The 13040-nt window shown below is 39.1% G+C and overlaps 1 protein-coding gene across 2 annotated transcripts in view; it reads right to left on the bottom strand.

Moving 5' to 3' along the window:
- The window catches only part of LOC124645620 (long-chain-fatty-acid--CoA ligase 4), a 46881-nt gene that overhangs the window by 31202 nt on the left and 2639 nt on the right, over window positions 1–13040 (bottom strand). Inside the window, exon 1 of one of the 2 annotated variants that reach the window (XM_047185421.1) lies at window positions 6029–6166. The exons of the other annotated variant lie outside the window; for it this stretch is intronic. The gene's annotated coding sequence lies outside the window, so the exon portion shown is untranslated. Of the gene's footprint in view, window positions 1–6028; window positions 6167–13040 lie in introns of those variants that run through there. 2 annotated transcript variants of the gene reach the window in all.

Raw genomic sequence — 13040 nt, 5'->3', positions numbered from 1 at the left:
TATTAGTTGATCGGCCTATTATTAACCTTTACACAGAAAATTACACCTTCATAAGTAACTTCGGAAGAAAAAAAAAAATGAAAATTTTGTTTAGCCAAGGTTAAAGTAGCTCCATCTGTGGTAATCTGTGTTAAATAAAATACATAAAATTTGTCAAAGGAGTGAGGTGGTAAATGACAATAAATTACCATACATTCTTTATAGAGGATTATTATTTCAACAGATGGAGTTGTGTATTTTCCGTAATTCACCATATTTTAACACGTAGTGTAATTTTTCGATAGACATTTCAATAGTGTTTGTCAGTTTGCCGTGCCACATCAAAATCCAATTATAATTATTACCTTGATGAAAGGAAAATTAATAGTTCTCAGCCAAATTTAAAACGGTGCCATCTAAATTATTTTTTGAACATTATGTCAAAAATGATGACTTTAGTATAACAATTATTTATCATTTAAAGTTACAGATGGAGTTCATATCAGGATTTTTCCATAAACATAGTTTAGCTTATCTTCCACTAATGTGGTGGCCTTAAAACAAATTACTTTGAGTGAGTAGTATTAAGTAGACCTTAATTATTTTTTCTGATGCAACATATGTAAACTTAATCCTAGAAGAAATGAGGATCTGTCTCTCGCAAGCGCTGCTAAGCGTGAGGTAGGTAGGTAATGTAGGAAGCCCAGATACAAAGTGCAGATAAGAAATGGGAGCTTTCTCGATTTAATACCATACACACGTAAAATGCTTTATGCGTCTGAAAACGTACAAATTGCGCGTCGCATACCAGAGACATGCTTACTTTCAACTTCTGATCGCAAATACACTGGTCACGATTACGAACAGTCTCAGTAAGACCCGAGCCAAGTCTAAAAAACACCTTTTATATAAAACTACGTTTGATGTCATTCAATCACAAAGACAGAATTGTTTTCTGTTGCAAATCCTATCCACCTGTATCCTATCCTAATCCAGCATGCATTGCAGGTGTGCATTGCACAAAAACCAATGGTATCCTATTCGAGAAGTCAAAAGAGTCGGCCTGCCAACGTCAGCTTCTGCGCTAAGCAAGTGTTCTTAATAGTACCATCAGAATTACATTCATCGTTGAATGAGGTGAATAAATTTTCAGAAACCACAATAACAGTAGGAGCCAAAGCATATGATCGCTTCATAGAGCTCTGATTGACCCCAGGTGACCAAGTCAGGTCTGATTTGTTCGTTCATCAGATCTTTGAAAGTGTTTCGGTGGATACTTACTGTCGTCCTGTGTGTCACAAAATATGGTATATAAATGTCCTCCGCAAGAGCGAAATTTTCCCGGTGTGCGGTAGTGACGCACAGTATACAACACTTATGTTTCTTTCGATTTGCTGGCTCCACCAAGAAATGACAAATTGCAAGCGTATATTTTGAAAATCTTGGCAAAACCTACAGCGCGCTCGCGGCGCGCACGCGCCGCTCTCCTTGACGTTTAACTGCTCAGGCGTTTAGCGGGCGAAGGGGTAAGAACGCAACTCGAGCGCCGCTTGCTCGAGTTGCGTTCTTACCACTTCGCCCGTCGCTTGCACTCTTCACATATGCCGCAGGGCAGCAAAACGCGACGTTCATGCACCGTGCTCGCGACGCCCGCGCTACTCACACGCCCGAGGATCGCGCACGCCTAATGTGGGGTCAGCCTTACCATAGTGAGTAAGTGCACAGAAAATCCCCGTCATACAAGTGTTTCTCCCCAGTAGTGAAACTATCCTACCCTATGCGCCTGCTGATGGTGGTGACTCATTTTATCATCCATCCAGCTATTCCCCAACTATGTTGGTGTTGGCTTCCAGTCACCGAATCTGTTTGAGTACCAATATTTTGCTTGGAGCGACTACCTATCTACCTATCTTCAATCCAGTCAACTACATGGTAAGACTGACAGACTTTCTGGCTTCTGATTAGTCGCAGCAGCTGCAGAAAATGTACAAATGACAGCTTTGTCAGACTCAAAGCATATAGACATAGATTATAACTGTTTCCTGTGAAAATTACTTACGCACCATACGTAATAATTTTCCAAATTGGCTGACTGGATCCAGAGATTTTCACAACGTCACAAACTTTACTTCTTTTGTTTAGATAAATGGTCACATCCACAACACAACCTTGATCAATGAATCTATGCGACTGCTAAGTGCTAATCCTAATTATACTGTCACGTGAAAGAATGCACCTACAGGATAAGTAGTATTTTGACTATTCTATATTGCCCACGCAGACGAAGTTGCGGGCAACAGCTAGTTATTAAAATAAATTATGAAACAAAAAAATATTTATAACTTATCGATAAGAGAAACGGGACAGCATTTCCTTCTAATAATCAGTAATTATTGATAGCAATAATGCATTTCAGTGCATAAAAACATGTTTATTAATCAATTTATCAGTATCGGTATCCGCCAAGCGACGGCCCGTCCGTGAGTGTCCTTACGGCGCCTGTATTACCATTCTTGGGTTATCAGCGGGTTAACAACATGATACCACCGTCTCTCTACACCTACAATCGGCCGAACTGATAGCCTCGGTGGAAAGTTCAATAGCTCGAAAGGTCACTTTATTATTCCACAGCGGAGTGTCGCCTTCAGAAACCTATTTTTAGATATTGGGACACCACAAGTAGCGTTGGATGTCCAGGCTTAAGATGCTAAGTTACGAGGATTGTTGAAAAGGTATCACCTAAAAAGAAAACTGCGTAAAAATGAAGACTGTCAGCAAAAAGAATGACCTCGAAAAGAAGATGAAAGTCACATTTAATCAAAAATACATAAGACAACGTCGTTCTTTAGCAAAACAGCAATATTGTCCATTATTTTTGTTTGTTTAGTTCCAAAGTCTTTCCTCGTAACCTTATTTTGCTGATCAAAGTCGAGTCAAACAAGAAGGACACTTCGGTCTTCCACGGAATTCGCCTTGTGAATTCTAAGTACCGTACTCGAGTTGCCACGAACCCATGTGCGTAAAAGAGTAAAAATAAAACATCTTTATTAACATTCTGATAAAGACATTTCTGTTACTTTGTTACTCCGGCAGCTGTGTTTGAAGACTTTGAATAAAACATTCTACTTTTGTTTGCTTTAATTTTATAAATGTTTGAATTGCTGCGTCTTTTTTGTCCCTTATTTTTTGTTTTGTCATTATTTTTGGAAAGTGTGTAGTTACTCACATTAAGTGAAAACACTGGTGCACTAGTCTATACATCATACACGCAACAGTTAGATAACGTGTTAAGGTTTCTCGGCCATGTGTAATTGCGTACCTGCTGCCGCGTGACTATATTCTCATATTATTATTACGCGCACACCTGTTTCTATGCATTATGGCGTGTGTATTTAATTAAGCGAGCCATTTCATCAGTGGTAGTGAAAGAGTAGGCGCGCCAGACAATGCAGGATCGGATCAATGACCTCTGTGCGTATTCGCCGTCATGAAGGCGTTCTTAGGTGATACCTGTGTTTGGGCATAAAACACTAGTGTTGGAAGAAGGCGCACGTCTGACAGTATCTCAAGTGTATAAGCACAATAGTTCACTACTTTTTGTTTTTCGGCTATTCACGCTATTGATAAATCATCACGTTGACCCATTATACCACCTCGTGATTTCTTATCGCCTGGTAGCTACAATACGCGCTGTCCTCTATTATCTGTGGGAGATTTACGAGGTGTTTATTTAAATTAAAACCGTATCGATGATAATTGCATATAAAGTCATAGTTTGGAATCACATAACACATGCGATAACAGAATACCAATTATTGAACAACAGCTTCATACGTGATGTTGATAAGTAAATTGAATTATTTAATCTCGGAGTGCGCTGATGAGAATCACTCGACTGATGAAAATTAACAGCACACAGAACTAAAATTAAAAAGCTGATAAAGATACGATTTCCTTTATAATGTACGAGAGCATTATGTGAAGTCTGAGTAGCCATCCACATAGGGTAAAACAATTGGAAACTTGTGTAAGGATTATTAATAGATATCTGATAAATTTTTGTGTGAAGACGAAAACCCAGTCATGACACTCATTAGCTAGAAAATCACGAAGGACATACGAGAATATCTGAAAGGAGGAAAATGCGTCAATAAACATGTGCCCATACGTAACATACTACACATCTCTAGAGCTTCTTAAAAGACAATACCTGCCAACAGTTTCGTATATTTTATCTTAAGAAAACGAAAATTCTAAACAGTTTCGCGTGTATCCGGCCAAGGTCTTTTATATTTAGGGCTGCCATCTCGAATTTCGCCAAACCCGGACAAACATTAAAAAAACCCGGACATTTGGCGTAAATCGTATTTTTTCCCCGAATGAGTACGATTTTTTTTTTTAAATATTACCTAATTTGTAATCCATTTACTATTAACATATACTTAAATTCAATGAGGCGTTTCCTTACATGAAAAATGTCCGGGTTTTCCCCGGACACTTCTTGAAACCCCGCCCGGACGGTCCCCGGACGGCCTCCAAAAGAGGACAAATCCGGGGAAACCCGGACGGATGGCAGCCCTATTTATATTCAATGTCAAGGTTCGCTTTATTACAAGGGGAGCAGGGGTTGATGTGCAAGCAAAATTGACACGTAACGGCTTGAATACTAAGATGTATTTGAAGATTGAAGTCTTTCAGAGAGAATACAGAAAGGAGAAACTTCTGCAGAACAAGGTAACAAGAAAGCAGAAACGTCTGAATAGCGGGGTTTATGCAAATCTTCTAAAATAAATAAATAATTAAAAGAAGGATGACCCCGTTCAAGTAGTCATTGACTCATTACCCACTTATGTATTTAAATTCGAAATACTTATACATATTTATGTGTACTTTGCTAAAAATAACAATAGGATTGACATTGTGACGATTCAATTAGAACTTGGTCAAGTTCGAATTAGTTCTAACTGTTCATTTAGTCATCGGAACAGTATCTAATTTTTTACGAAAATTGAAAAAAAAAAGAATGAAAAAATGAAATTTTTTGAGGTCTCAAGAACTACTCAAAAGAGGTAAGAGAGCGGTCATAATCATTAAATTGCTTAAAAGCGAAAGTAACAGTCGTCATGAGCATGGGTGAGATGGGTTGTGTTGCCAACCAACAGAGTCAACATCAAGACTTCGACAAACATCTTTTAGAAAAACCTCAAATCATCAGGAAAAGGTGTTTGAAAAAAAAAAAATACGATATTGAATGCATGACAGTTTGGTATAAGGAAAACGCTTGTAGTTTAATCAGCAGACTTGAATGAAGTTAAAAAAGTCAAAGAGAACTGAAGCAACCTCATGTTCCAATTTTGATCAGCTTAACCCTTTGTGTGTCGAACAAACCCATTACAATTTGGCAACAAAAACGTGAAGGCAATTAAATATTTACACTAGACGATAAGAATTTCTGACAAGTGATCATTAGAAATGACTGATACAATGTATCGTACAAATTCTGCGAATGACGCGGGTACTATTCGCTAGGTATTGACCTCGGGAATATCCGCCTTGTCTAAATAAACATAAGTCTATGTTGATGTGTTCATTGAGTAAGAATAGTAAAACACATTGATGGGGTTTCTACACCATAAATGTGGGGTTAATTATGTAAATGCTAATTTTTCCTAATAATTTTATTCGTCTACCCGCAAATAATTACTGTAGAATAACCTCAAATGTGAAAGTTCTAGACGCTAAGCAAAAAAAAAGTTAAGCCAATCGCCAGACCTCTTTGTTAACTTTATATTCAATTACAAATAAAGTCAGGTGCGAAAAGATTGCTATCAATCGGGTTGCGCGTTCTGTAGAATTAAATAATATGTAGTTTGTTTACACATGATAACGCACAATACTATTATTTAATCTACGATACTATTTTAATTCATCTTATGCGTTATGTTATCGCTAAGAACCCTTAACAAGGGTAATTATAACTGTTCGAAACACGGTTAAACTTTGTACTTCACGTGGTAACACATGACTGTAATAAACTTAATTCACTTACCGGCTTAACAGTAACTGGTAACCTAGAACTATATTAAAATATCACTTAACGACTATCACAGCCACTCGATAAAAGAGAGAAAAAAAAGTAACTTTAGTCTAATGTTCGGCAAACGCACGGTGTGTCCGGCCGGCGCGGTGCGCGTTCGGAAACTGAGTCGAAACTCGAAAAGCACCAGTGACGTGGAACGGTGAAGGGACTGTACCACGTGTGGCGAACTCGACTTGTTTTCTCACGCGGACGAAAACCAACAATCTTGTTTGAAAGAATCGGAGAGTGCGACAGAATGCGATTTAGATAAAAGTGAATTAGGAGCCCATGGTAGACGCGGTGGCGTGATCGTGCGATACACAGCCACACGTGGCCGTGATTGTTGATACATCATCCAGACTCCCTACGTCACCGCATTTCTGTTACGCATAAAAATATTTATCAAAACCATGTCTTTCAAAATAGCTTTCAGAACTGCCATTTACGGTGATTGATCTCACCTTGGACACATAATTTTAAGCGAAAACAATAAGTCGCGTTAGGAAACAACGTCAAGCGTCATTATACATAATTTACTTCACATAATGATGGGCTGGTATTTTTCTCGTGATTACAAGTTAGAGTTACATACAACAAGCAGCTAGTCAGTTTTATCATAAAACATCACATCGGGGTAATTTAAAGACTATATTGTTATATGAAGCAAATATTTTACGAGGAAGATTTTCACGGGATAGAGCTTTAAAGAGTGTGTAATTTTAAACACTCCATAGAATTAGCTCCCTGATCAGACCTTCGATTTCAAAACCGACTGCGAAAGCTTGGTAGGCTCGCCAGACATCAATACGAGAGCACAAACATCTCTATAGCTTGGTGCATCTGCACTCAGCCGGCCGTCCAACCCGCTTCCATTAATCAAACTCCGAATGTAGTCGTAGTGGGTTATAGAAGGTCACCCTCCCCACGACAGCCTAACAGGGTGTACGCCGGTTGTTATTTGGACGACGAAGCTAATCCGCAATTGACTGGCTTTGGCTTTCAGTGCAAAGCCGATCTGCATACAGAACGACATTATAAAGGAGGATGTTGGTAAACATACTAAACCAGTAATGCATACCAATTAAAATATTTACGGAGATCGCAGGCAAGGAGTATTGCTTAAAGATTTTTATTTCAGTCTGTTATTGATTTTTATCTTCTTATCATAAAGATAAGCACTGCTCTGTCTGCTGGTAGTGCCAGTACGAAAAAATCCAATAAATCTCCTGAAATCTTGAGTGAGTCAAGAAATAAGAAAAATTGGAGTTTATGAAGAACACAGATCTTGAGTGTTCTCTTGATGACGTCAGCATGAGTCTGTAAGCATTCGTGAAACAGCCCCTGGAGATCGAAGTTATTTTCAGACATGTTAGATTTTCTTTAGACACGACTCCTTTGTTTATTGAATGTTCAAATATTGGAATAATAATTACATTGTGGAGCAAAGCTTTTATTGTTTCAGCATGAAACAAAACGATTGCTTGAGAACTTCATGTTTTATCAGGCATTTCATGTTACAATCGTAGGGTTCTTTCAAAGGTTCTTGGGAAGTAATACAAAGTCAGCAGACACTTCCCAATAATTAGGCAGACGACGATAACAGATATCCTACTTGTTTAATGAGCTTAATAAAAACCGATTGTTTGTCATTACAGAAGCTGCGAATAGAATAATTCCTTAACAACAAATCGGGACATCCTGCGGAAGGTGTCAAGCTAAACTGAACTTTAAACTCGATGATATAAGAGCTAATGGTGCGGAGGATATAAGATGACAAGTTATTTGTTGTGTTATAAAGACTCCTACACACGTGAGACAATGGGCAAAACGTGCGGCTGAATGACCTAAGCACGCTCCGTGTGCAGTAACCATGTTCTTTGTTGTTCGTAGACGTTCCGGACTTTGCACTTACTGATTAACTCTTCAGATTTTTTGTGACGCATATGTTGAATAATATGTCATTTGTTTCATGCTTTTGTTGCACTTGTGGATTTTACACTCATAAAAAATAGCCTGAACAGTCATACAGGATAAATTGATAATATATTAACTTTGAACTCTAGACTAAAGAGTAACATCGACGTAACATACAAGGAAATGCAATTCCTTGTTAATGAATGAGTGACGCAATTCAATCTGGGAAGCGACTGAACGCTCCCATGAGTAAGATCGTTCAATATAATATGTGTACGTAAACAGACCGCCGAGATATCGACAAGAGATTCGTTCTAATTGAATGAATCATTACGGTTGAATGATTCGCGGAGATAAGATCAGATCATAATATAAATAACAACAACCAAACAAAAAGGAAAGGACAGACGGTTATGAGGACAAAATAACAAAGCAGACAAACTTATTTAAAGATATCACGTTATTGAGCTACAGATAAAAACAATCTTGGTAGCAAGGTTATTGCACTAATATTTTAATTCAAAACAAACTTTTCTAATACCGTCGTTGACGCATACTTATGAAACTACTTACGAGCTTCAGTCGGTCGGTCGACTTAACCGGGGAACATCGTGTGTACAGCTTAAAACTTGCTTCAGTTTTGTACACGGGCAAATAAAACTAGTTCTCCTACTAAACATAGGTACACATCAGATACACAGGAACCAGTGATCCGGAAAATACACATGATCAAACAGAATGCGCGATACTAGGAAATAGTAATAAATTAATGCTTGTGGTTTCGGAATGTCAATTACATAATAAAACCAGCGGTCAGAGTTCGACGTGCGCTCAACTGTTTGTTGAGGTTAATTGATTATGGCGTATTTATGTAACTTTTGTTGCAAAATCGTTCAATACTGTTACTGTAACTCCAGTAAGGTAACTGACGTGAAATGAAATCTCAGTTGTTTTTGATGATAGAAGAGTTTAAATGGGTTTGAACAAAGACCCTTCGTGTGGTCGCCCTACAAACGGATGGTACTCGCCGGAAAGCAACTCTCGCGCAGACGGGACGATGGGATAATGGCCGGGCTCGGTTCTGGGGGCGAAGTCCGTACTCCCGGACGAGAATAGACGGGACGGGCGTTACTTCCAGTGTAATCAAATATGGGTGGACTGTTCTCTCGTTTACATCCCCCACAAGATAATGCGTTTAAATATTATGGTGGTCACTTACTGCGGGCATCCGGTTAGCAGCAAGTTTGGAGGCCAAAACACTTCGCCATAATAGGGGTTAAAATGTTTGGAACAGGAAATTGCTATCGAACTAAAATGCACATCGATCATTACAGGGTAGATTTGAGTTCAAAAACTACATAGAAATAAATAACTTTTCTTAAATTAGATGAGCAGTTATTTTGTCTCGAAAACGCTTTATCGTACAGATTCATCATCCACCCAGTCAACAAATCGATTACTGATAAGTCTATTTGAGTAACAAACAATGTGACACATAATATCTTTCCATCTTGCAGTACAAACTCCAAGGATAGTAAGCTGGGCGCGTAATCTATGTGTGTCAGTAAACATGATCGGGTACAAGACACAGCGGTCATGTGCTATGCAGCCACCAGTCCAAAGTGTTAGTGTGAGGCACGCGTGTCCCTATGAACTCTCGCCCCTTGACACACTTAGCCCCACCGCGCGTGCTGAAAGACCTAGCTCGAGAGAAATAACTTGTATTCAAGACGTTTATATTCAAGCATTTTGTCTTCATTTGCTTTAGCCTTGCAAAGCTTTTGTTTGTATCTGGGATACTTCTGGTTTTAAACCTAGCCATTTATAAGAGGATTCGAAAATCAGTAGTCTCTTGGTAACATTTTGGCAACTGTATCAACAGTCAACAGAATCGAGTCGAAGATTTTCGAATCGAAAGAACAATGGAAAAACCGGGAACAGTGAAAAATAAGAACACAAACTAAGCTAATGGTAACACTCCGAAAATCGGGAATCAGTGCAGATTGATATCGACAAGCTATCCAATACAGTTTGCGCGTTGCGGTGAAATAGGACTAATTGCTCTCGAAATAGCGTATCAGTTAGTTTAAAAAGTAATGAAGAAAAGCGACATAAAACCCCTTAATGGGCGTAAATAAAAATATACTGAGAGATAACGACGGAAAAGTATGAGAAATATGATACACATTGATCACAAGAAACGTTAGCCTTGTAACATAAATTATGCAGATACTATATTATAAGCATAGCTAATAGAAGATAGATCAATGAAGGCGCGCAGGATGTCTGATCGGATAATAGACAGCTAGAGCCAAATGAATGCTTGTAATCTTATACCTGGAGCATTGGAAGTGGATTATCGTGAAATATGCTTTATAGCGCGAGGAGCGACTGCATCGACCGTGTTATTTATTAACTCAACTGCAACGGCTGATGCATATGCATTATAATTGCTGTTAATGTAAGCATTCAGGTTAGTGAACGCAAACCAGATTGGTTAAAAATATTATTTGAGTTAGGATACGATAATGACAGGTAGTTTATCACCTTGAACGTAGTACCTAATTATCGTCTTACATTTCATTATAGTAGTTTTATGCCTTTTGGACTTCGTATTCATTTTTCTGTCATGCCCTAGAGATTACAAATGAACAAACACGATACGATCCTTCCGTGTTCCTCTTGCATGTGATAAATAACAACATAAATGACATGATGTGTCGGTAACGAACAGTTAGACAGCTAGTGATAACAATCGAAGGACAAGCTCTCCGCCGGATAGTCGGATGCGAGACGACCAGATAAATGATAAAAATGTTACTGATTATATTCTCTGAACTATGAACCAAGACAAGTTTTGTTCGAACATTATTGTCACGAGAGTACAAATTAAGTGTTACCTAAATCTGATCAAAATTAATGGACAATAATGAAATTAAATAACGAGATTGTATTCCAAAACATTTTTGTAATAAAACGATGACTCAGAACCCGAAACATGTTTAAAGTTAAAATAATCGTTAACACTGCTTACCAATATGCATGTGTTTAATCATCACATGACACTATTTACATAAAGTCTGTATCAGGTAGCTTGGGTGCAAAGAACGAGGTGGGTACTGCCTTTATCTGAAGAAAGACAAGTGGGTCGCAGTCTCGCAGATAAAGGCGGCTCGCCTGATGTGAGGGCGCGTCGCCCTTTGGACTAAACTTCGTAGGGCACGCCGACAAAAACATCTTGTCCGATGAGATAATGACCTCCAAGTAGCATTATCTTAAAAACCGGATATTATGTTCAAAGAGTCACATTGTATTTATAAGTTTATACTCTTTGTAAACTATCTTCAATTCCGATAAGTAATGAACTAAGAATATTTTTCCTAGAAGCTAGAAAGATGAGAAAAATATGACGAGATGAGGGGCAGGCACGAAGCCAATTCCGTAACAATGCAGTTTTTTCCAATTACGGTGCGGAACACTAAACATAACTGCCTGTCTTTGGCTATCTGTTTATAGTTCAGTCTACTGTAGCTGAAGGGAGGAAGAGTTAATGATAATTGAGTTATTTGTTAAGTCATCGTTTCCCGCTCAGCCTTATCCAGGATCCGTCTGCAATGGAAGCAGACTTTGTTCCCGACTGTTTCTGATGCTTGTCGGCCATTATTTCTTCGGAGCATATTTTGGAGTTTCCTGTGAGTAGGTACATTGTACGTGTTTCTGTTCCTCTCGGAATTCGTGTAGATCATGCGTTCATACAGGGTTGTTGTCTACAGGTCTGGTTTTTTAGGATGGCCTTAATCTCAGGCTACTCTTGTGCACGTGGTCACCGCGTGGGTGTTTGGTGTCGCCGTGGTCTTGCGACTGTTCGTCGGCCAGGTACGGTCCGACGGGTGAGCTGTGACAGCGTGGCTGACCCGCAGTGGCGGCTACCGCCTCCACGCTCCTCGTTACATGAAGACGTCAGGTACCTTGTGTTGTGCGTGAGTGCTGTGTGATTATCTGTCCTGTTCAACATACCCCGGAGGACACGATTTCCGTGTGGAGATAGACGGACCCCGTCTATCACCGATGCCAATTGGAGCTATTTGAGAGACTGAGGGAGAGACTTTCAGACTAGGGATTTGTATGCAGAGAGAGAGTACTTTGTGAGCCTTGCCTAACAAGAGATTTGTATTAATTTTATTATCTGCCTGCGTGTGTGCAGCATAGTGATTACTTCATTTAACGATTGAGCTACCAGTCACCAGTGTTCACCTCTCGAACTTGCAAAGCGGCCCTGAGGCCTTGTTTAGAATCATCATACTCATGTTCACAGGTATAGGATTTGGACAGAGGTTGCCCCTTCAGACCACTGTGGAACCCGAGACATAGTGGTCTGGGGCGGTCAGCCCTGTACTGTGTGCAATTATTCTTGTTTGTCTATTACAGCATTATATAATAACTTAGATTGTCTGTAAAATACATGGAAGTGAAATATAATTGTGTTGTTTCATTGGTTCCCTATACCATTTAAATTTTACTGTAGAACGGTGGGAGTAAAAACCCCGTGCCGGGTTACAAGCAATGACGGATATTTATTTTCATCCAACGATTGAGGAGTCTTGTTTAAGCGAAGTCCATGGCCATGGCAATGGCTCGGTGTAAAATACAACTTTCATTGGTTTTCGCAGCACTATACTAATGATTACAATAATCTCACCCCGTCCAAACAGTTCGGCCTCCTAAACGTTTTTCTACAGGTTTTGTTGGTTTGTCAAGCGCAACGGTCAAGCTGGTTGCGTGCAATACAACCGACATGAATTACGTAGTTACTGCACAACAAAATTGAACGCCACTTTCTTTTGCAGACAACCGAGAGAGAAAAGTGCGGCGCGCCCGACTCTCAACTCTTATAAAACTATTTAATCAAATAAAACAACAAAGGGGAATAAATAGTTTAAAAGTTTACTATGAAATATAAACAACGGTAGCAATAAATATTTTATTGAGGCTGCTCCGACGGGAGTAAGATTTAAAAGCTTTTGTGTACTGAAGCTTTTACCAAGTTTGTTGACCCTTAACATTCCGC

Source organism: Helicoverpa zea, chromosome 3 (assembly GCF_022581195.2).
Source record: "Helicoverpa zea isolate HzStark_Cry1AcR chromosome 3, ilHelZeax1.1, whole genome shotgun sequence".
Taxonomy (NCBI): Eukaryota; Metazoa; Arthropoda; class Insecta; order Lepidoptera; family Noctuidae; genus Helicoverpa; species Helicoverpa zea.
The sequence above is the reverse complement of the archived record's forward strand: the minus strand, read 5'-3'. Positions and strand labels throughout refer to the sequence as shown.